This window comes from Lactuca virosa, chromosome 5, assembly GCF_052849685.1.
Source record: "Lactuca virosa cultivar CGN04683 chromosome 5, Lactuca_virosa_CGN04683_v6, whole genome shotgun sequence".
NCBI classification, from domain to species: Eukaryota; Viridiplantae; Streptophyta; class Magnoliopsida; order Asterales; family Asteraceae; genus Lactuca; species Lactuca virosa.
Window position 1 is genome coordinate 456,972,979 of NC_136430.1, and position 22,105 is coordinate 456,995,083.

Sequence of the window (22,105 nt, forward strand, 5' to 3'; positions counted from 1 at the left end):
CATATCCATAAATCCATGCTTGGGTAAAAGACTACTTTACCCCTAACTTAGCTTGACTCAACCCTAAGGCCCAATCCAAAGGCCCAAAAGTCTAATAATGAACCAAGGCCCAACTATGGCCTAATTTTCCAAATTGGGCCCAAACCTCTACATGGTCTTGCCATAAGGCCCAACCATTTATTCTTGGTCCAACACTTGGCATTCTAATGGCCCAATATCATATAACCATCAAGGCCCAAACTATGGCTCATCTATGGCTCAATTTTCCAAATTAGGCCCAAACCCTCATATGGGCCTTACCCTAAAGCCCATCTAAATATTCTAGTCCATATGATCATTCTTGGATGGCCCATTATTGGCCCAATTACTAAAACCCAATAGAAAGGACCAACTCAAGGCCCAAGTGAAATTAGGGTTTCACAGAAAATGACAATTAGGGTTAAGTGTTTCTCACTTAACCCATTAAGGACTTAATCCATTAAGTCCATCCCTCTACTAGATAAATCATATGGTGTGATTGGGTGTAATTCACAATTCCATTCCAATGGCCCAAATGTGGGTCCTAATAAGTCCAAGGCCCATACATCCAAAATTAGGGTTTTCTAAACCCTAATTAGGGTTTCCAACCCAATCATAACCCAATAGGCCCAAAACTAAATCTTTAAGCCCATTAGGGTTTCCTTAGGTCAATTAGGGTTTCACTAATCGGGCACCACCCACTACCACCTCGGGTAGTGGTGGTCAATGGCGGCTCACGGCGGCGGCCACCACCTCTCGGTGGTGGTTGTAGTTCTTTTCATTATTCTTTTTGCTAATTACAATTACAATGCTTTAATCCAAAAGTAAACACACACACTAACTAACATAAATATACACAGCCACTCTAGTGGTGGCCGACGGTGGTACAAGGCGGCAGCCACTACCTCACGGTGGTTGTTTTCAGTTTTCCGGCAAATTGAAACCACACCCAACATATTATGTGTTCACAAAAGACCCCAGCCACCCACCTGGTGGCATATGGCGACGGCAGCAGTGACATCATCGACGGCAGCCACCATGGTGGTTCTTCTTGGTCACCGGCCAACAAACACACACCAGCCGCTGAAACACGAACCCATACTCGAGCTGGAACACGCACACATCTCTTTCACTTCGGGGTGACAGACGCCACCGGAGCAAAGAAAACCGGTGGTCGCTTGGGGCTACGGGCGGCAGAACGAAAGGAAGAAGAAAGGATGGTGGCAGCGGACGTATCCCGATGGTCATCGGCTCCATCAGCGGTGGTCAACTCTGGCTTCATCAGGTAAGAAGGCGGCTGGAAGTCACTAGCGACGGCGACATAAAACAGAAGAAGAAGAGGGCCTCCGATCTTGGTCCTCATCGTCGCCGGCCACAAGAGGGACGAAGCACAACTCGCAACAGTGGCACGGCCTCAGCTGTTAACAGTGGTTGGCCGGAGGTGAATAAGTGGGAGTGGCGACCGGTGGGAGAACGGGAGGTATAAGGTTGATTGCGGCTGCCTCATTTTTAGGGTTAGGGTTTACCGTAAGGGTGATGGGTTATATACCCGGTCTCCATAAACCAAATTCCATAATGCCAAGAATAGTCCTCCATTTCTCTTTTTCTTTCAAACCAAGGCCATAATTTACCCTTTCTACCCTGACCTCAGAAACCCCTTTCAAATCCAATCCGAAATTTACCTAACAGTCCCTCCCTCTACAAATTATTTCCAACTGAAGTCCATATGTTACCAAATGGCCCCTCCTCTATAAAACCTTTTCAATTTAGGTCCACATGATACCAAACACCCCATGTCTTCTAAAAATCTTTACAAAATAAGTCTTGAATTTACACTTTAACACCCGAAACTCTAAATCATGTCATTCGACTCCGCGAAACCAACACCCCGATAAATTATTATGGACTTTAGGGCTACTATTCATCCACTAATTTTATTTATTTATTTATTTAATAAACGGGGTGTTACAGTTATGATCTCACATTGATGTACTGGTTAACCACACACGCTCCATCAATAATCATATTCACTTTGTAGTCCTAAATTAGTGTCTCGGTTAACCACACACGCTCAACTAACGACTCGTAAAGAAATGATTTGCATTTTCATGGATTAACATACAAGTTCACATTTTTCATAAGTAACTAGATAGTGATTTTATGTTCTAGTACTTTTATGTTATACATTAACGAGATTTACGTCCCATCAGAACTCTTTCGGCTAACGACAATCCACAACAGGACACTAATTCAATGTTCATTTTATAGGCCGTTTTTTTTATACTTTTTCTTATAGTATGCTTTCATGAATGAGGCCTACTCTTGCTTCGACTGACGAAGTATTATTCTTTTACATATACTATTATATACTCTTATTATAATTATATGTAAGAATGTATTATTAAAACATTTTAAGAATACAAGGTTTTAATGTTATTAACTTAATTAACTTTTAATTAATTAATATTTAAACCATTTAAGATTTAGTAATTATCTTTTAATTAAACATTTAATTAAATATATTAAATCTTGTAGGAATTAAACAATTATCTTAATTAAATATTTAATTAAACAATATTAATTCTTTTTATTCTTCCTTAATTTTCAAATTAGGGTTTATCCAATTGCCTAGTTTAAATGTTTAGATTTTAACCAATTAAAATAACCATTAAAACCAGTAATTATCTTAAAATTCAAAAAAAATGCAAGAAATCCCGAAAATCTACTGGAGACACACCACGCCTCGCTGCGACTCGGATTTTCAGTTTTATCAGGTTTTTTTATTTTAGTTTAATATATGCACATATAATAGAAAATCCTAGACTCTAATACCAGTGATGGGTTTTCTAGGTTATAAACAAAAGATTTACACAACAGAATTCATAAACAATCTATGGGTACATGCAACCTAGAGATTTATAACATTTTCTCATTATGACAACATACTATGAAACAATCATTCTAATGTACTCATTTCATGTAACAAATCACATTAGAATACATACCTTATGCTATAATCGAATATAGCACTCTTGGATCTTCAATTTTTCCTTGGAAAGAAAACACTAATAATGTGAATGCCTCTAATGCCTCACACCGAATACCCTAAAAACTCTGGGAACAAAATATAGGAGAGACGAGGAAGAAAGAAATCGAATTTCTCCTTGTGAAGAGCTAGGGCCGAAAATATGATGCCAAGGGTACTTTTTTTATAGCTGGTGGATCTCCGTGATAAACCCTAATTTGAATAATTAAATATTCGAATTTAATCTATTCAATATGCTTATCTTTATCGGCTATTAGGAGGCTTCCAGAACCATTCTGGGACCCTATGAAAATCCTCCACTATATATGGAGGTTCTATAATTGCATTCCTTGCAAAATTATGAACAATTATAATTTAATATTAAAAACCAATTATAATTTAACTCTTGCACATTTAATTAATTCCGATTAATCCAAAATTAATTTCCAATTAATTATAATTAGTTCTAAATTAATTCTAAACCATTTTTAATTTATTTGTTAATCATATAATAAATTAATATCATTACCCTCCTAACCTTGTCTCTATCTATTGCTAGTTATTGAGGGCAACCCTAAAAAAACTTTGCTTTTATTCCATAAAGTTACACAAATTTAGTTTTATTCCATTTTTCTTATAAATTTTTAAAATTTTCAATTTTTTTTAAACAAGAAAATAAAAATAAAAATAAAACCCACCCCTACTACTACACCCACCCAATATTTCTTTAACATACATACTATCCATGTCACTTTCTCACTCCATTGTGTCACCGAAACCATCACCACTAGCCGGAAACCACCGCCACCTGCCATAAACCTCTATGATCAACCAGAATCTACCGCCACAACCACCATTCTTTCTGGAAACAACCTCCAAACCCTTCATTCTATCTACAATTCATCTATCTATTTCTCCAATGCCCTCTCATTCTCTAGTAGTTGGATAGGAGGTGGCATTCCGTCATAATGGCTCCGACATCAGCGAAGACTTACTTAGACCACTTCCGACGCCATCTTCTTTCTCATTTTTTATGCTGCTTCGATGAATTCAGATCTATTGTAAGTTGATGTCCACGAAGGCGAACAAATGAGTTTAAATGAGTTCGCAACGACGCCATCGACTAGCCCTTCGTCATTGACTTTACCCGTTGCCTTTAGAAAACCTTAGTTGTTAAAAAACCTAATCGACTGGTGGTCGTGGTATTTACAAATCTGGACACCGGTTTCGTCTCTCTACTTCTCCGACGTCGGCTTCTTCAGAAAACCCTACGATTTAGACGTCCGTTCACTTATCCCTTCAACCGAGCGAAGATCGGAGCAAGGGTTTGCACATGGTGGTGGTCTGGCAAGGGTTTCTCACTCCCACCCCCAGCTTCTCTTCTCTCTGTCCCTCCGTCATTGTTGAAGTTTGGTCGGATGAACAAATATGGGAAACGACTTTGATGAATACAACAGAGAAGATGAAGGGCGAGGACTAAAAAGGTGGCACCGATGGTGGTGCTCCAACATCATAGATGGTTTTGGTGGTCGGATGACGGTGCCCTGGTGAAACTGGTGGTGCTCCGACAGCCAATGAAAAGAGAGAGAGAGAGAGAGAGAGAGAGAGAGAGAGAGAGAGAGAGTTAGTATGTTAAAAGTGAGAGGATGGGTTAAAAAGGTTAGTAGGAGGTGGGTTGAGGGTTGAATTTTATTTTTTATTTTTCTTTTAATTAGAAAAATATTAAAGTAAATAATATATATATATATATATATATATCAAGAGCAAACTCATCATTTAAAAAAAATCAAAATAAATTGGACCAAACTCATAACACAATGAAAGTTTTGGACCTGTGGTGTTGGTCCAAACATTTTTTGTCCAAAACTTTTTGGACCAAAGTAACAATTTTCGGCTAAACATAGGGACCATTTTTACAAATTTTTCTATGAAAAGTAAATGTAAAATGGTATGAATTAACGAATAGAATATGTCTGAACATGTTAGAAGACTCTATACCATATTTGCGCCAGAAAGAGAACGCACATACCTTTTTAGGTTCGCGGTCTTCTGAAAAACCCGTAGTCTTCTAAAAAACAAACCATCTACAAAGGCTAATATTTACCATAATTTGTACGGCGCAAACAAAATACGCCAAAAAGATTTGAAAAAAAAAACAAACTAACTAACACACCGAATTATTTTTACCCATACTTTATTTTATAGGAATGAAATCTCCATTTGGTGATTTATTTCCATTATCATTACTGTAAAAATGGTGAAAGATTGGTCTCAACTTCCTAGAGAGCTTCTTGATTCATATCCGAACACCTTAAGGCCCTGTTTGTTTACCTCTTAATTGCAAAATTAAGAGGCAAGGTCTTAAAAATTCAGATTCAGATTGTTTGTTTGCCTCTTATTTTTTACCTCTTAAAGTTCTAAATGCCTCTTAAATATATTCAGATATTAAACCAAGTCTGAATTTTATAAAAACACGCGTTTTCCTTTTCTACCCTAAACAATCGACGAACACCTTCACTAAACCAGCACCCCTTCTTCCTCTTCAATCCATGTGCGAGGTTCTTCCCTTCACCAGGTTCTCCTCCGCCGCCGCCTGCAACGACGCCGCTGCACCTCAACGTCGTTGCCGCCTCCTCGAACGATGCTGCCACCTCCGTCTCCAACGTTCCAGGTGAGTTTCTTCCTTCTTTCCCCCCAAACTCGATAACTTTACTGTTTTTTTATGAATTGTTTGGTCTAAAAATCGATGGTGCCTCCCCTTTAAAATCGAGTATCAGATTTTTCTTTTCTTCTTCATCTGGTAATCGAATTCAACATATTAGGGCTGTTTTGGTCGTTTTTTTTTCATATTTTTTCAGATGTTTTGGTCTGAAAATCAATCGTTTTCTTCCTCTTTGCCCTAAAACTCGATAATAAGAGTTGAATTTGTTTTTTCCGGAATGTTTTGCTTCTAACAGATTTGGATTGGGTTTTAAGTGTTGATGTATGTATAAATTTTGATAAAACTGTTATTAGGATCATCAATTTCCGTCTCTTAAAATGTTCAATGTGGGTGACACTTGAAATCCGACATGTTTCAAAATCTGATGTTGAAATTTTGATACTTGAAACAATTATGAACTTGGATTCTGGAATTTTTGTTATGAACTTTGATTATTAACTTGTGTACCTGTTGATAATGGACGATTTCTTGCTGATATGGATTATGTTCCGATGGAATTGTGTGTTGATTTCATCATATGTTTTCTTTATAAAAATTTTCATGGTCTAATTTCTTCACATTTGATGGTATGATTTCTTTTGATTTGTGCTGATTTTTTGTTGATAAAAGAGTGAAAAATAGTATGGTTGTTTCTTAAGTGTGCAGGAAGTAAATTTGGTTTCAAGACATATGGGATTGGTGGTGGTGTTTTTTTTCCAATGTCACTAGTTGCAACATGGATTGAAAGAAGTATTTTTATTTGGATATTGTATGATGTTTATGTTTTCATGGATTAAAAGAAGTGAATTTGGAAGAATTTATGTTTAATTTGGTTTTATTGTATGATTTTTATGTTTCACTGGATTGAAAAAAGTGAATTTGAAAGAATTTATGTTTAATTTGGTTATTGTATGATCACTTGTAATTTTTATCAATTATGCATTTATAATTTAGCACAATATAGAACCATAGAAGGGTAAAATGGTCATTTTTATCATTCAGATTACAATTCAGAGGTTCCAACCAAACAACATGTTAAAAGGTCAGATCTTAAAAGTTCAGACCCTCTTACAAATTCAGACCTCTTAAAAATCCAGATCTTAATAATTCAGATCCTACCAAACAGCCCTAACTCCGAGACCCATCTTGTATGTTTCCGATCTTTTTGCACCTCCTGGAGATCCTCTATACAACATTTGACTTCCTGTTTTTCGGTTCTTCACAAATCCGGAATCTTCGATTCCACCTTGGGTTTTTACTTCGCCAAACGGACCATCTTTTGTGGTTCTCAACAAACCCACGCTCCATGGCTAATCAAGGTTGAAATAGTCAAACTCCCAAAAACTCATCTAATGAATCTGTTAACCGCATCCGATTTCATTTCCCTATCTCTTGACTTGTTAAATTTTACGTCTTGTTCCCGAGTTCTACTTAAGGAGGGTTACGGAGGGAAGGTGAGGGATGTCAAAGGAAAATCATGTTTCCAAGTTTAATTGATGGAAAGAAAGTGAGAGAAAAGAAAAAAAAATTTGGAGCCATATTTTCTTTTCAAATTTTTATTCAAAATTGCACGGATTCTAGAGAAAGCGGGAAGGAAAATCTTTTAGTTTTATTTTCTTTTCCTTATTAATTCGAGAGCACAGAAACTTAAAATTTTCCTTTAATTTTTTTCGAACTTGGAAACACAAAATAAGGAAATTTTTTCTTCCCCTCTTTTTCTTTTTGTCAATATTTTCCTTCCAGTATTGAATTTACAAAAAAAAAAATAAAAAAAAAATCAAGAGTTAGGCAAGAGTATGTCTTAAACACATTATTACGTTAATGGAAAAGGTTGCGTTCTGTAGGTTGGGTGTTGATGGGTTCGTGTTCTTGACGATTCAACTAGTGGAAGATTGGCTATGTTGAAAACCGGAGAGAAGAAACGGAACATAATCAACGATATAGCGTCGCCTTACGACGACGTTATATTCTATAAAGGGAAGTTCTACGCTGCGGCCTGTGGATATCACCGGCAGGACTGTAGTTTTGGTTATGGATTCAGAGACGACAATGAAAGTCATAGCGAATTCTGTGTTCGGCGGGGATAAAAAAATTTTGTTGGAATCCATGGGAGAATTGTTTATGGTCGACAAGTTTTGGAGTGTTGGACCTGATAACGATTTCGATTATGATGATGAGAACTACGGGTTTTATGAAGATTTCGATTGTTTCATGAGCGAAAGAACTGTGAAACTTGAGGTATACAAGTTGGATCACGAAGAACAGAAGTGGATTGAGGTGAAAAGTTTGGGTGATCGAATGCTGTTTTTAGACAAGTTGGGGCTAGCCCACGAGGTTCTAAACTAACATCTCACTAGAGGTTTTTTGTTCAATCCTAGGAAGAGGAGAAGGGAGAGGAGAATAGATAATTATTGCCCTTTCAAAAAAAAATGTTGTTTTTAGGGGATAATTGTGGGTTTTCAGCTTCTGCTTCACATTTCCCTTGATGCAAAGGTAACTGTGTGTTCTTCACAGGGCAAAGTAGGGAAGATGATGGTTTGACGAAGAATCGTGGTGTGGGTGTCTTTGATTTGGTAGCATTGGGCCGATTGCTGATAATTCTGCTAACTCTCAACTCTTTTGGCCTCCCTTCATTTGTATCCGATGGCTTTGGAATTAAGTCTTCCCTTTATACCATATTTATTTCACCATTAATCTTTATTCTATTCATTTTCATGGAATAAGTAGATGTTCAAATCAAAAATTTTAGTTGTTGATCACTTTCCCCCATGTTGGCAATCTTAATGACATAATTGTTCTCGAATAAAGATTAATGTTTAGGTGCCAAGTTTTTTATATGATGAATGTGTGAAATTGCAGGATGGATTGAATCATCTTAACATCTAACTGGACTCGTGCAAAGACAAGACATGATGACACAAATCGAAACATTAAAGTGTACATATGCTCTTCATGGTTTTGCGAGCATTTAAATTTCGACTAATATAAAGTAATCTTCATGTTTTACCTTTTTCTGTACAATAATTTCATTGTTTTTGGTTTATGTTGCTGCTTGTACGTTATGGTATTACATTGCTTTTAGGTGTATGTTTTTGGTTCAAGAAAATCAATCATTTGTTGTGGTTATTTTATGTAGGAGTGGCAATTTATGACACGACACGACAAAAATACACGATACGAAACGAAATTGGGACGAAACTGAAATTTGAATTCGTGTTCGTGTCGTGTTCGTGTTACCTGTAAAAAACACGATGTCGTGTCGTGTCGTGTTCCTGTTCGAAATTCGACATGAAATTGACACGATTTAACAGTTATTTATCGTGTTTGTCGTGTTTATCGTGTTATATTTGATAAAGTATTCATTAAATAAACTAGTATTTAGTATATGTTATATTTGTCGTGTCGTGTTTGTCGTTTTTTAATTCGTTCGTTTTCGTGTTAGTTAAAAAAAAACACGATATCGTGTCGTGTCGTGTTCGTGTTATACAAAACTTTGTCGTGTCGTGTCGTGTCAGACAGAAACACAAAACGATAGCACGATTTGCCACCCCTAATTTTATGTAGGAGTTTGGACTTAATTGATCATCAAACTTTCACGAATATGTCACCATTTAACCATCTAAGTACTAATTGTACTAATTAAGCTCTTGGTTTTTAGTAAGGAGATGCACATATCATACCGATGAATGGTAGTGACGTGTGGCCTTAAAATTTATATTATGTGCAGGATGGTAGTCATGAAATACATGATCGATGTTGGTAGTTTTGTGGATGTTGATGTGAAGGAAGAGTCAAATCATAGTGTAACTGTAAAACATGACATTGATATCGAGCATGTCATTAAAGGTGCTGATGTTGATGTAGTACCCGACACTCAACATTTGAAGAAGGGAACTAAAAGTCAACCTCTTAAGAAAACTACTGATAATCTACCCATGAAGCAAATGACTGAAAGCACACCCAAGCAGAAAATGAGACCAAAGTCTGAGAGAATAACAAAGTCCAAGCTAAAGATAAGGAGAGGTGAACTTGGTTCAACATCAACAAAACTAATATCTTTGGAGTTAGTTCTGGCAGGGTTTGGGAATGGGTCCAGTTAATATTTATATTTTGTTTGACAAAAGTGTAAATATCAAAAACTTAAGGGCTCTATTTTTGCAATTTTTGGCCATTTAACAACTGTATTTTTGGACTATGTTTACCCATAAACACTTATATGTAGTGTTTAATCTTAAACATTGCCTTTTGAATAAAGCAAGAACGAAACCAACTACTTGGAATGAAACCAAAGTTTTCATAGTTGATTTGTTTGTTATGGGAGCACCATAGACAATCGTATTGAACCATCATGCACGGAAACTAAAAGTTCATAAAAAACATCCAAAAAGCAAACGTTCATCTTCATCGTATATGGAGTACAAAAGTGAAGGGTCAACTTGCTGATAATGAATGATAACAACAATTCTGTAGCACAAAGACCAGAAACTCTTCTACATAGCTTAACACACCGCTTTCCTGGCCTTCCACAAACTTCCTTACAGCTTGTTAAAATAAAATTATAGCGACTTTAATATCTTGGCGCTAAATTTTCCATTAAAGCAACCAAATTTTAACAAATTTTTTTTATCATGTTATAGCACGTGATTGAGATAGAAAAAAATAATGTTAATTTGTTTTTATTGACGAAAAAAATATAATCGTTATATTATAATAACAGTTAAAATGTAACGATTTTTATGTATTTTAATTATTAAAATATTGTTAGATCATTTTTTTATTGAAAATCGAGCGGAAGAGGAAAGACATAACACGTGCTGAAGTCCAGTTCCAACTTCCAATCTAGCTGGTAAGATACCGTAATCCCTAAAGTGAGTCATCCGCAACACAAGCCCACACAGCAAACCTTCCCTTATCAATCGCACGTGCTGCACCATTCACTTTTACAAAAATGTTATTGGTTATTTGATAAAAGTTACATAAAAAAACAATCACAAGGTAAATGTTTTGAATAGATAACGGATACCAAATACTATTGGTTGGAATAGCGGTATTGATTTTTTTTTTTTTAAGGATTGAGGGTCGGATCGTCAAATATGTGTCATGAAAAACCAATTAATATGCTATCAACCCAATAAAAAAAATGTTGATAATCAATATGTTTGGTAGTCAATATGTTTGGTTAACAATATGATAGCAATCAAGTAATAATTGTACGGTAGTGGTATAAATTTTTCAAGACCATGGTAGTACCATACCAACTAATTAGACCATCTGGTATGGTCACAACGAAGGCCAGCCTTATTTACGTGGCCACGAACCACGATCACAAACATCAACCTCGGTGTCCATGGTGGCCCGTGGTCGTGGTGATTTGTGCTCAGTTCAACAAGAGACCACGATTTTTTCTCTGCCTTTTTTCTCCTTCTCTGTCTTCTTTCTCTCTTTGACCACAAATTTCTCTTGTGTCCATCCCGAAATCATGGTGAAGAGGTATGGTGGTGACGTGGAGGTGGAAGGAAGTTGTGTTCGTGAAGACCATACCTAATGGCCATATATATATATATATATATATATATATATATATATATATATATATATATATATATATATATATATATATATATATATATATATATATATATATATATATATATATAATTTTTAGTATGTTTGATGAGCAAGATTTTAACAGGGCCAGCCCTAAATGTGTGTAGGGTGTGCAGCCGCACAGGGCCCCGGAAAAAATAGGGCCTCGATTTAACAAAATTATACACTTATAATGTGTGTATATATATTTGTTTCTTCAAAATAAATCATAAATGTCACTTAGCTAGCCGGCAAAATCTCATTCCGTACGCGCGCTAATTCTCGTTTGATGTGGGTTCGATCCTATATATATATATATATATATATATATATATATATATATATATATATATATATATATATTGAACTGTCTTAATTCTTCGGCAATCGCACTAAAAACTTACGTTCCTTTTGGATTTCCTTCTTGATCAATCACAACTACGGCATTTTCATCATATCGTATTATCATACCGTTTTTATGTTTAAGTTCTTTACAAGTACGAACAATTACAACTCTAATCTTTCTAGAGGCATGTTTGGAACTGCGTCTTTGATCACAACAACAATAACGTCACCAATATGAGCATATCGGCGTGTATATATATATATATATATATATATATATATATATATATATATATATATATATATATTATAAACTTATTTTTAGGGGGCCTTTTTTCGTGTTTGCACCGGGCCTAAGATAACTCAGGACCGGCCCTGGATTTTAAGAACTTTGATATTAGCAATTACTGAATTAGTAAAGTTTAAACGTTAAACTCATGTTGTCGTGTTCTATTTTCCTCCATTGTTTTAACTTTTACAATCATGATAAAACTTTATAAAATTCTTTTGGATCAAATTTTCAATCACAATAATTACAAAAATCTTATTCACAAAACATTCACTCATGTTTCATAATGCTCGAGAACGCGTTAATATATGATTTTAGACCACTAAGTTCAAGTTTTGTAGATTGAAATTACAGAAAATTGACTACACCAGAGACCTTTTTTGCGGCATTCTCTAATCTAAGTTAAGATTTATTGTCTTTTAATATGCCCATAAATTTATAATAAAAATAATTTTTAATTTTAATATCAGTAACCGTATGTGTTGATCTAGATGGCTACAACTAAATATAATAATCATAAATGATAAATTTTTTTATTAAAATTGCTTTTGAGTTTTTTAAAGATAATAAACTTTTTGAAATATATAATTACAACTTTTATACGAAAAAAATTGTTTATTTGGTAAGATTCTAAGAACTTTAAGAAAAAAGTTCTAAGAACAAATATATATTGTAAGAAAAAACAAGAACAAATGATAAGAATCGTTCTGACATTGTAAATTATTGGAAATAATTTTCATGAGAACGCACTTTTTCTCTTACATGAAAATGGCTGCTCATGTTATAACCAAAAAAACATGAAATTCAGTAGGACCCAAAATGACACAATAGTCCTTCTCAAAGGATCTCTTCTGCAATTTGCAAATAAAAATAAAAGTAAGTGGACAATTCAGTCTTACCCTCTTATTTCATGCTTCATTTTCCCTAACACTTTTATCAAGTCATGCGCTTTTTTGACCATTGGTAGATCCCGTGACATATTTGTTTTCTCCGATCTAAAACCAAAATAAACAGAAGCATCGTTGTATTTTCTTAATTTATTAAAAATGTGTATTTGAATATATAGATTAAGAATTGTGTATTTACTTCAATTCGTTTACATTTTTTAAGGATAACAACGTAGCTATCATATGTGATATGAATTATGATTATGTTTGTGTCTTGGTTTCTCTTCATAACAAATTTCTTGGCATTGACTTTAGAAATTTCACTAATAAGACACCCCCTCCCCCCTAAATCCCAATGTATACTGGCGAGTGTCATTTTTAGTAAAATTGTCGAAGATATGGAAGTGCATTTCGACATGACGGTTCGGCAGAAAGCAGTTTTCGAGGGTTTTTTCGAGCACCACATGCTCAATATTTTGTTCTAGCTATTCCTATAGATGAGCTTGGCCAACATATGCCTCTTGTGGAGTATCACACTATCCTTAAATATCGGCCCGGTGTGCCGCAAGGCATGTTTGGACTCTTTTGGAGAGCATGCGGTTCATTGTAAAGAACTCCCGGGGTTCAAATACCGACACTATATGTTTAGAGATGTTTTGTTTGACATATTTAAGCATGTTGGGGTTTCTGTCAAGAAAGAGACACCTGCGAATTTCTTGACTGACTCGACAGAAGAAAGATGAACCCTTAGACCGGCTGGTGTTTTGGTTTTTGGATGGATTGAAGGGGAAACAAGCTTGTGTGGACCTTACAAGGGTATCCCCTCTCATAAGCTTGATGTTGGGGTACAAAGTTTTCCATTAATGACTTTGTAATGTTGACTTTTGTAGACCCACTTACATGTGGTGTATTAGCCTTTTGACATATGAGAGATAGAGAGTGAGAGAGAGACATGTAAACACCTCTATATAAGGTGAGTTTATTCCACTTGTAGAGGTGTGCTTGAGAGATGTAAAAGTTAAGTGTGTAAGTGTGTGTTATTTATGTAGACTAGATCTAGATCCTTTTTTGTAACACAATACATAATCAATACATCTCTTGAACACCCAAATCATCATGTTCGTTGTGCAATCTTTAATTCCGCATGCCAAACCATGTTTTTATGTCACTACAATTGGTATCAGAGCGGGTCTTCAAGATCAATGTGATTTTTGAAGAATGATTCTCGGTTTGGCAACATTTGTCACAATTGAAGCAATTTTTGGTGAGTCTCTCTCTATGATCTCTCGTAATATTTGAATTCGTGCGTTACGTTTTTGATTTTTGATCGTTTGACTCGTTGGATCAAATTTTTCTTGAAAAATCCCATTGTTGATCCAATATTTTTTTTAATTGATCATATCCAAAACAAAATCATTTTAGATCTTTCAAAATCCAAAATTCGTTACTGTACATGTTTAAGCCCAAAATCTCATTTGTTTAAAGTTTCGAATAAGTGGATTGTTACTATTCATGATTCATTTATTCCATTTTTTGATTCAACCGCTTTGAGCCCAATCAAAAAGAATCGGTTACTGTTCATCTAATGAAGCCCATTTTTTATCCGATTCCTTCAAAGACAAAACATTATCGTATCTGTTTTTCAATATATTGAGTTCATCATATTATTCAATTGACGTATGTGATGTTCGTCAGTCGACTTGTACACTAGCTTTATCTGGTTGTACCGTTGTGCATGTTCTTCATTGTTCCTTCAATAATTCATGTGGTTATAATCAATTTCTTTTCGTTCTATCGATTTCATTGAGTCATTGTAATTCAGTCGACATTTATTCACTGATTGAGTAGTTTTGTCATATGCTTAAAGCGGTTGTACGGCTCAATTTTCTTGACTACCGATTTCTTTCAAGTCGTTCTTATGTTTTTGTTTCAGTTTCTTTATCTCTAAAAATCGATTGGATATGATTGTTGTTAATTGTTAATATGAGATTGAAAATCAATTTCGTATGATTTGTCATATGTTGGAATCGATTTTGTTCATACTAAAGTTTGAGAAATTGAAAAATTGAGTTTTTGATTTGAATGAATTTGGTCAAGAACAACCTGGATATGATGAAGAACAGGTAATGGAACACTTTTTGATCTGAAAGTGGCTGTTATAATCATCAATTTCGTTTTTATAGTCTTTTGACTTTGAAAAGTCAAACTGTGAAATCGAATGGTATAATCGTGATTTTGATTTTTGATTTTGGAGTTGCAAATTGAAAGAAGAAACGAACTGGGAAAGATCGATTTGGTAAGGAGGTGTCGATAGTCGAAACCCGAGTTGGTTATGCGATGATCGATGGGTTTGTAAAAGTGAATGACGGACTGGAATCGAATGGTCAATAGCCGATGATTTGGGAAGAACTCGACTGACGAAGCCTTTTGGGAAGATGATTTTGATCGGTGAATGTACGAAGGGTCCCTGTGTTTGGATTTTGAAGATACAATGGGTCAATTGTTGATGTTGGTATTTTATAGTCGATTCAGAGTTTGGATGATTAAGAGGTTATTGTTCACTAGATAAGGCTTCGTATGCTGAGAATTTTTCGTATGATTGGGGAAGATGAAGTTTCATACGAAGAGGAGAGAGAAAATGGGCAGTAGGATTTCATACGAAAGGTGTTTGGGAAAGAATAAGAATTCGTACAAAGGGTTAGTGAGTGATTCATACGAAGGGTGTCATTAAAGTTTCAAATATAGTCCCTGAAATTTCGATAATTTGACACTTTTTCCAAACCCTTCGTTCGTATGATTTGATCAAAAAGCAAAAATTTTCAAATTCAGCCCCTGAACCTTTGAATATTTGGCACTTCAAAAATGAAATGAAGCTTCGGATGTTTGACACTTTTCACCAAATTTCGAAAATTGTTTGAGGTTTCGTATGATTGGATTACTCTTCGTATGATTTGAGCAAAAAGGGCAGATTTTTCGAAAATAGTCCCTGAGGCTTCGAATGTTTGGCTGTTCGTACCCAAATTTGAAAAAGGGCTGTTTTTGCTGAAAATTGAAGAAAATACATTTCAGGCCCCTGCAGTTTATGCAAATTGACGCTTTTTACCCAGCTTTGGAAAAGGGGGAGAGTTTTGCATATTTTGCTGTTTTGGGCGCACCGAGTCACTGCAGAATTTTGAAATTGACAATTTCTATCCATTTTTGAGAAATTTTGTCAAAGGCGATCCGTGAACGAAGCTAAAATTTGAATATTTTTTTTGGGTTTTCCGGATTGAAGCACAAAGTTTATGCCACATGTTAAGGGGGAGTTTTGACACGAAAAATTACGAATAGAGCACGTTCTCTTTCCTTGAAGGTTTTATAATCAAATTTCGATTATAAAAAGGAGGAGAACTTTATATGGAAATTCGAACTTGAATTTTTCATATTACGCGGATTTGAAGACCGAAGTGACCTTGAATTTTTGAAGCTTACGAAATGATGCAATTGGAAGTTCGGAAGTGATTTATTTTCGAAATGGGTTTGGTTTTATTGAATATTTTTGGGGTGTGCTTTTGTGCTCAACTTTTGGTGATCAATTTGAAGTTTGAGAAGCTCGTGATCATTTGTTGATGCTCGGTTTGTATGGTCTCACATCCTAGAGCCCAAATTGAAGAATCATGGAAGAATTGAAGATTGAAGTTCGTTTCGACATGTGTTACCCTTGAGGCTGGGATCGCGTAGTTGCTCGATTTTGGAAGATTTGAAGTGGGTCATTCATTCCTAACTTTGAGGGGGAGAATGTTGGGGTACAAAGTTTTCCATGAATGACTTTGTAATGTTGACTTTTGTAGACCCACTTGCATGTGGTGTATTAGCCTTTTGACACATGAGAGATAGAGAGTGAGAGAGAGACATGTAAACACCTCTATATAAGGTGGGTTTATTCCACTTGTAGAGGTGTGCTTGAGAGATGTAAAAGTTGAGTGTGTAAGTATGTGTTATTTATGTAGACTAGATCTAGATGCTTTTTTGTAACACAATACATAATCAATACATTTCTTGAACACCCAAATCACCATGTTCATTGTGCAATCTTTAATTCCGCATGCCAAACCATGTTCTTATGTCACTACACTTGAGGGTTGGGGGTTTCAAGACGGGACACGCTGCTTTAAAAGTTGCTACATACACAGTTACAAAACGTAAGAAACAGACCCGACCCTGTGGGTGTGCAAGGTGTGCAGCCGCACAGGGCCCCGAAAAAAATAGGGCCCGGAATTTTGCGAAATTATGTAACTAAATTGTTAACATATATTATCATTATTCAAGTTTAGACAAAAAAAACTGATTTGGTTTGGTTGAGAGACGACTTCTTGCGCCGCTTCATTCCACGGGATCAACGTAAGTTCGATTCCTGCTATTTCACTTTTTCACTTCGCTTAGATTACTTAACTTAAAGTGATTTTTACTTATTTTGCATTTTCAGCCCTTCATTTATACTCAATACTTTACAATCTATCCAACCGTCAAAGTTCTATATAAAATCAGTTTTTAGAAATTATATATTTATCCCCTTAATTTTTAAAAAATTACATTTTCCTTTATTAATTAATTTAATTTACTTTTTAGACAATTTACGACATTATGTTTGTACAGGGCCTTCAAAATCAACGGACCGGCCTTGATAAGAAATCGTGTTTGGAAAATCAACACGTGTTCATACCATTTGCTATTGATACGTTTGGTTTCCTCGCACCGGATGTGGTAGAGCTTCTTAATATAGTACAACGTATCATGCGTAATAATGTTATATTCCCTAGATTTATAGACGTAGTCTTCAAAAAAATTGATTTTACCATACAAAAAGGTTTAGTGACGCATCCTGTTGCCCGTTTGCCTTCTCACTCTTTGTATTGTGATAACTAATTTATGTGAAATGAAAAATGCACAAAATTTGCTTAAAAAATATAAAGAAATAAAAATAGTTATAAAGAAGGGACAATGACATAAAAGGGTAACATAGTTTAGGTTTTGTACACATTTGGTCATTTAAGTCTTTTTTTATATATATTTTAGCATTGAAATTGTTTAATCTGTGTACAAAGCATCCTTATATCTGGTTTGTGTAAGTTTCCGGCAAAACATGAACTTTCCGGCCATCGATGAAAACACTTAAGAACTCAAGAACACATCCATGAACAAACACACATTCAAGAACACACACAGGTACATACATACTTAAGAACACGTATTCAAGAACACACACAAACTCAAGAACTCCATATTATATGAACAAAAACCAACGAGAATCGAAATCACATATAATGAACACATAAACTCAAAAACCCCATATCAAATGAACACACACATGATATTCAATACACACACACACACATAAAACCATGCCGATTGATATGTGTGCATTTTCTTTTTTTGGGAAAAGAGGGCAACGCCTCCAGTAAATGCATTAAAATAAAGAAATTACAGAAAAAATACAGTACAAGTTAGAATGGACAAGCCATCTAGCAGAGAGTCAGGCCATTAGTAGGACCCCAAACCGCAACATAAGTAAGGAAATTACACAGAAAAAATACTAATACTCATAAAGCCCACAAGCCATAAGACTAGATAGACGAAGGTACACCACGACCCGTCAACGAAATTAAGCACCGTGACCATTCTCTTTGATTGGGGGCCAATTGCTAGGCCTTGGGATTTTCCATATTTTGTACATTTCTTCCATAGGGGCAGACCATTTGAGGGGAACTCCACATAATCTAGTTTTCAAAGTGTTGAAAACTTCAGTCACAAGTTTAGCTTGGGGAACTGAGGTTCCATTGTGATGGCGAGAGTTCCTCTCTTTCCAAATAAAATAGATCGTGGCAGCCGGAGCAAGTCTCTCCATGTCTCTTTGCATGTGATTACTTTGAAGGCGCGGTATTTGATACTCGATTATTTGTTTCAGCCTGAAATCTGGGATTTGGATGTTACACATATCACACACTTTAGTCCAAACCTCGCGCGGATACTGATATTCAAAAAATAAATGGGTCGTCGAATCAGGCACCATCTTGTAGAACAAACACTTGAGGTTCGCCGAGTTTTGCCATATTTGCATTCGTTCCTGAGTCATTAATCTATCATGAATGGCAAGCCAAAGAATGAAAGCAGGGCTTGGTATGTTGAGCTTAAACTAAACCACCTTATACCAAGAAACAACCGGGCTAGCTATCCTAATATCCTTCCAAAATTGAGTAGGAGAAAACTCAACCTTCCTTCCTTCCAAGTCCCGCCACTAAACCCCATCATCTTTGTTAATTTGAAGACTAGGGAGACCCTGAAGTTGTATATTAGGAAAACGAAATCCCCACCCCCAAGGCCACCACGAGCTATGATTACTGCAAAACTGATGCAAGGTGAGGTCATTGGATAGCCCATGTATATTCCTCTCATCTTCCGTTATGATATTGATCAATGGGCCACCTGCATGCCAATTGTCAAACCATAAATTTATGCTAGTTCCATCCCCGGGTATTCTCCATATGTGTTTCCAAATTTTATCTCGCAAAGAAAGCATATTAGACCATAAGAAGCCTTCTAGATCCTTGCTTTTAACCTCCCAGAAAGTTTGTTTTCTAAGATGATGGATTTTAATCCAATCAACCCATAGAGAGTTTTTTGCAGTAAAAAGTCTCCAAATCTGTTGAGATAGAAGAGCTTCATTCCAAGTCTATAAATTGCGAATTCCTAATCCTCATTCGTCTTTAGGTCTACACACCATTTTCCAAGCAATCTTAGCACTTCCTTTCTTCAAGTCGCCACCATTCCATAAGAAACCCTTAAAGACTTTTTCGATGTATTTAATGGTTGTTTTGGGAAGTAGTAAAACTGAGCACCAATAAACCTGTAGGGATTGGAGTACAAAATTAATGAGTTCAAGTCTTCCCGTAAATGACAGAGCTCTATGCTTCCAATTCTGAACGTGCGCTTTCACTTTCTCCACAAGTTTGGTGCAATCCTTGACAAGCATTCTAGTCCCAATCAAAGGAATACCGAGATAGCGAACAGGGAGCTTTGCTTCCTCAAAACCCAAAATATTCAAAATTTGGGCTTTTAAAACATTATTGATCATGCCATAAAAAATCGAACTTTTTTGAGGATTAGGGATCAAGCCCGACACTGCCTGGAACTCCTGTAAAGAGTCTTTGACCACCTGGATTGCCTGAATACTCCCATGGCTGAAAATTAACAGATCATCTGCAAAACAAATACGAGTTAGTTTTTGCTTCCCACACCTCCGGTGATACTTGTGTTTTGGATTCTGTTGTATACGCTTTTTGATCATAAGGTTAAAAACCTCCATGATTAACGTAAAGAGATAAGGTGACATTGGGTCTCCCTGTCTAAGCCCCATTTTCCCCATGAAATACCCTTTATTTTCCCCATTAATGCTAATAGAGAAAGAAGTGGTCGAAACACACTTCATTATCCATTGAATCATTCTATGGTGGAAGCCGAAACCCCATAGAACTTGTTCCAAGAAATTCCAGTTCACTGTATCATACGCTTTTTGGATATCAACTTTAAGAGCACATCTGGGGCTGCTATGTTTACGAATGTAACCTCGCATCAGTTCCTGTGAAAGAATGATGTTATTAGTGATAGCTCTTCCTAGAATGAAGGTTGATTGGTTCACATCAACTAGCTTGTGTATGTGTGCGTTTTCTAAAAACATAGAAAGACCTAAAAATCAAACTTGGGAACAACCCTAACTCAATTTAGGGTTTTCAAACCAAACTTTGTGTAACATCCCGTTTAAAATAGAATAATTAAATAATAAACCCGGAAACCCCGAGAAATAATTATTATCATTTTCTATTATTATAGCCCAAAAATCAAATAATAATTAGCTGGGAGTTGGTTTCGTGAAGCCAAATGACAAGATTTGAATCTTCGGGGGTTAAAGTGTAATTTTGAGATTTGATTTGTAAAGATTTTCATAAGTCAAGGGGTGTTTGGTATTATTCGGACTTAATATGTAAGGATTTATGGAAGCAGGGACTAAAGAGTAAGTTCTGGACCTAAGTGAAAAGAAATTGTCATGGAGGGGCTATGTGGTAACTTTCGGGGCTTGTATTGTTATAAATCTTGGATGATGGGGGCTAGTGGAATACACGTCCATCCTAATGTCGGGAAAGTGAAATACACGCGTTGTTGTCGCCTGTTGCTAGTGGACTGCCCTCCGGTCTTCCCCACCACCTCCTTCCATGGATGTCGACGAGCTTGCTGCCATAGCTGTTGATGACGGACATGCCGACAGGGACTCAGGTGGGCGTTTCTTCGCCGCCTCTGCTATTGTACTCGGTGGGTTCGAACCACCTTCTTCTCTCTTCCTTTTTCCTCCCGATGGCTGCCTCACCATTGTCGTTTGGAAGCTGATGCTCTCGGCCGCCGCATGCCACCGTGGAATGGTGGTTGTCGCCGATTTTGGAGCTACTGCCGGACTACTGGTGTCACCATCGCCACCAGGTGGGTGTCTGGGTTTATCTCGAAATAGAAGAACGTGTGTATGTGGTTTTTGGCTGTGGTTTTGGCCGGATTTCACGAGAAGGCCACCACCACCACCGTGAGGTGGTGGCTAACACCTCCGACCACCGCCTGCTGCCACAGTACGGCTGCGTGTGTGTGTGTATTTTTTTATGTGTGTGTGTATTATTTTATGTGAGTGTGTGTGTTTGAGTATTGTTGTAAAGTTGTAATCGTGTGGAAATAATCAAAGAAAAACCCATAACCACCACCGTGAGGTGGTGGCTGCCGCCACCAACCGCCGTGTTGGGTGGGAGTGTGCCTCGTTTGCATTTTGACTCGTTCGGGGATGCTTGGACAAAGTGGGCCCAATGAAACCCTAACAATGAAGCCCTAATTGACCAAAAAGCCCAACCATTTGATTAATGGGCTAGAATTTGGGTTGGAAACCCTAATTAGGATTTGGAAAACCCTAATGCCTTGAAAACCTTAATTTTGGGAATTGATCGGGACACACGCGAGAATTATTTAATAAACCTAAGACATTAATTAATAATCATTGGAAAAATTAACCTAAGGCAATATTGGACTTAATGGATTAAGTCCCTAATGGGATAAGTAAGAAACAGTTAACCCTAATCATCATTTCATGTGAAAACCCTAATCTCACCCGGGCCTTGAATTGGGCCCTCCTAGTGGGCTTTGGTGATTGGACTATTAATGGGCTTCCAAGAATACGCAAATGGACT

General features: G+C 36.3%; 1 pseudogene; it reads left to right on the plus strand.

Moving 5' to 3' along the window:
• Window positions 1–977: 977 nt before the first annotated feature.
• Window positions 978–8,630, plus strand: LOC145114332 (F-box protein SKIP23-like; annotated as a pseudogene).
• Window positions 8,631–22,105: the final 13,475 nt, after the last annotated feature.